The sequence below is a fragment of the Puma concolor genome, chromosome B4 (assembly GCF_028749965.1).
Source record: "Puma concolor isolate L17-30 chromosome B4, mPumCon1.1.hap2, whole genome shotgun sequence".
NCBI classification, from domain to species: Eukaryota; Metazoa; Chordata; class Mammalia; order Carnivora; family Felidae; genus Puma; species Puma concolor.
This window is the reverse complement of record NC_141673.1, coordinates 55924396-55928526: the sequence shown is the minus strand read 5'-3', so window position 1 is coordinate 55928526 and position 4131 is coordinate 55924396. Positions and strand designations below refer to the sequence as shown.

The 4131-nt window shown below is 37.9% G+C and overlaps 1 pseudogene; it reads left to right on the top strand.

Moving 5' to 3' along the window:
• The first annotated feature begins 266 nt into the window (after positions 1-266).
• On the top strand, positions 267-3395 carry LOC112863790 (bcl-2-associated transcription factor 1 pseudogene; annotated as a pseudogene).
• The last annotated feature ends 736 nt before the right edge of the window (positions 3396-4131 follow it).

Here is a 4131-nt window from a genome sequence, read left to right as displayed (position 1 = left end):
AATCCTTTCAACTTGGATTCCAGTAAAAAAATATTTTTCCCAGAAAAATCGGAAGTGACGGAAACGAGCTAACACATTGAAGGTACCTCTATGGTTTTCCTCTTGTGCTTGAGTTGGGAAATGGCCACTGTGTAGTTACAGTGGAGATAAGGCCCCGGGGAACCGTGCTTTCGGTGTTTCAGGAATTTGAATTCAGAGTTTAAATCCTCAGAACGTTTTCTCCAGGAAGAATTTTAACATCTCAAAGACTTCGCCTGAGAGCTTAATCCTGCATAAAACCCAAGGAGAAAAGAAAGTGTCGCTCCAAATCTAGATCACATTCTTCGAGATCAAAGTCTAGATCACGTTCTAGTTCTCGATCAAGATCAAGATCAAGATCACATTCTAGAAAGAAGAGATACAGTTCTAGGTCTCGTTCCAGGACATACTCAAGATCTCATAGTAGAGATCTTATTTATTCTAGAGATTATCGTCGAGATTACAGAAATAATAGAGGAATGAGACGGCCTTATGGGTACAGAGGAAGGGGCAGAGGGTATTATCAAGGAGGAGTTAGATACCATCGAGGTGGTTATAGACCTGTCTGGAATAGAAGACACTCTAGGAGTCCTAGATGAGGTCATTCACGTTCCAGAAGTCCAAAAAAAGATCCGTTTCTTCTCAAAGATCCTGAAGCATATTTCACCAGTCATATAGATCTTCTAGGTTTCCAAGATCATCCTCTTCTTGTTCTTCATCCCCATATAGCAAATCTTCTATCTCTAAAAGACAAGGGTCTCGGGAAAAACAAACCAAAAAAGCTGAAGGGGAGCCCCAAGATGAGAATCCTTTGAAAAGTAAATCACAGGAGGAACCGAAAAATACATTTGAACATGATCCATCTGAATCTATTGATAAGTTTCGCAAATCATCAGCCACATCTGGTGATATTTGGCTTGGCCTTTCAGCTTATGATAATAGTCCTAGATCTCCTCATAGTCCTTCAACGATCACTACACCACCTAGTCAGAGTTCATCTTGCTCTGATGCTCCCATGTTCAGTACAGTTCACTCTGCAAAAAAAAAAAAAAAAAAAACAACAACAACAAAAAAACAAAAAAAACAAAAAAAACAAAAAACAAAAAAAAAACACCCCCTCTCAGTATTCACATTCCATTCAGCATAGTCCGGAAAGGTCTGGGTCTGGTTCTGTTGGAAATGGATCTAGTTGGTACAGTCCTTCTCAGAATAGTCCAGTTCATCATATCCCTTCACGAAGAAGCCCTGCAAGGACAATCACACCACAGAATGCTCTAAGAGATGAAGCTAGGGAACGTTCTTCATTTTATTCTGATGGTGTAGATCAGGAAACTGCAAAGACAGGAAAATTCTTAAAAAGGTTCACAGATGAAGAGTCTAGAGTATTCCTTCTTGATAGGGATAATACCAGGGATAAAGAGGCTCCAAAGGAGAAAGGATCAGAGAAAGGGAGGGCAGAGGGAGAATGGGAAGATCGGGAAGCTCTAGATTACTTTAGTGGTAAAGAGTCTGGAAAACAAAAGTTTAATGATTCAGAGGGGGATGACATAGAGGAGACAGAGGACTATAGACAGTTGAGGACGTCAGTCCTTGCAGATCAGGGTAAAAAAAATTGCTACTACATCTCACCAGAATACTGAAGAGGAAGGACCCAAGTACAAGTCCACAGTTTCACTGAAAGGCAATAGAGAAAGTGATGGATTTAGAGAAGAAAAAAAACTATAAACTTAAAGAGACTGGCTACGTAGTGGAAAGGCCTAGAGCTGCAAAAGATAAGCACAAGGAAGACGACAAAAATGCTGAGAGAACAACAGTAAAAGAAAGAAACTCAGTCACTTGAGCAGGTGAAGTCTGAAAAGCTCAAAGACCTCTTTGATTACAATCCCCCTGTACACAAGAATCTGGATGCATGAGAAAAGTCTACCTACAGAGAGGAGAGCCCACTTAGGATCAAAATGATAGCCAGTGATTCTCATCGACCTGAAGTCAAACTCAAAATGGCACCCGTTCCACTTGATGATTCTAACAGACCTGCTTCCTTGACTAAAGACAGGCTACTTGCTAGTACCCTTGTGCATTCTGTCAAGAAAGAACAAGAATTCCAAACCATCTTTGACCACATTAAGTTGCCACAGGCTATCAAAAGCACTTCAGAGTCATTTATTCAACACATTGTGTCCTTGGTTCATCATGTTAAAGAGCAATACTTCAAATCAGCTGCAGTGACTCTAAACGAGAGGTTCACTTCATATCAGAAAGCCACTGAAGAATATAGTGCCAGGCAAAAGTGCCCTGAGATACACAGGAGAATTGACATCTCTCCAAGTGCCCTGAGGAAGCATACTCATTTAGCAGGAAAAGATAGAGTTTTTAAAGAAGAAAATCAAAAGGGAGATAAAAAATTAAGGTGTGATTCTACTGATCTTTGGCATGACATTGATCGTTGGAGAAAAGAAAGAAGTAAAGAACGGGGGATTCCAAGGACTCCAGGGAATCCAGTGGATCAAGAAAGCAGGAAAAAATTCCAAAATATTACAAGGAATACAAATCTTACAAAGATGACAGTAAACATAAACGTAGAAAGCAATATCATTCTCGATCCTCATCATCTTCAGCATCACCTTCTCCCAGTTTTCAAGAAGAAAAGGAGAGTAAGAAGGAAAGAGAAGAAGAGTTTAAAACTCACCACGAACTGAAAGAATACTCAGATTTTGGAGGAGTTAGCCGACCACGAGGAACCTTTCATGATGACAGAGATGATGGTGTGGATTATTGGGCCAAAAGAGGAAGAGGTAATGGTACTTTTCAACATGGCAGAGGGTGCTTTAACTTCAAAAAATCAGGTAGCAGTCCAAAGTGGACTCATGACAAATACCAAGGGGATGGGATTGTTGAAGATGAAGAAGAGACTATGGAAAATAATGAAGAAAAGAAGGACAGATGCAAAGAAGAAAAGGAATAGTAAATCTGAAGTGAGATTGCAACAGAGAGCAGAACTTGCACCCACCATTTTTTTTACCTGATTTTTGTTTTCAAATAAGAATGTAAGCATTTTACTTAAATTTTACTGTTTGCAAGGAGTCAATAGAAATTTTGTTTTAAGTCTTCAAATATCTTGAAAAGTAGTAGACTGTATGTTGAAAGTTGTACTGAAATAAAGTAGAAAATTGTTACGTACCATAAAAAAAATTATTTTTCCCCCGAACAAAAGCAGAATATTACTATACCAGTGGATAAAACACATGGTTCTTTAATAAATAGATGAACAGTTGGGCCCATATACAGGATTTATGGGAGTTTATATGGGGCACATAGGGAGATCCTATGTTTATATAGAGAAACAGGCCGGTGATAGATAACCAGGGACACTCACTGCAATCAGAGGTATTTGCTTCGATTGTGTGCTTATGAGGAGTAGCTTGTGGTACAAGACAGATTATTCCCAAGATATGCTTTGATGTCCACTTACCACATCACCACATAAAGAAGGCAGGCAATTTGTTCCTAATGTAACTAATAAAAAAGGCATCAAAATTTTAAGATTTTTGAATAAGCACTAGTTAACAATGTAATAGTGCAGTGCACTTAAATTCACCTTTGAACAAATTCATTGAGAAAAATTAAGAATGTGAACCCTAACAAGGAGACATGAAAGTATAAATTCTTAGAATAGAAAATCTCTATCAAACATAGATAAAAATCATATTAACCATATTTAGTTTGCGCCTCTATTGTTGTGTTAAGAGACTATATTTTATCCTTGGGGTTAGGTGATTTACTCACTTTACCAGTCATTGACAGGAAATTAAGACCTTACAACAAAATCTTAATGTTTAGTATTTAAAAACAGATATTTATACTTAAAGTAAATTTACAATAGTTAAATGTAGTTTTCATTCAATAAAGTTAATTCATTGTCAAAAACATTTTTTTTCATAAAATTATCACTTGATCTGACCTAAGCAAACATCTATTTCATCCTGGTTCCTATCACAGGATGGATCCTGTATGGAATATGTAACAGGAATGTCAAATTGTTCAGTGACCCAGCTTAATTAGACTCAGTTTTTAAGCCACTGTGGTGCTGTTTCACATGTCAGTGCCTTCAGTTTG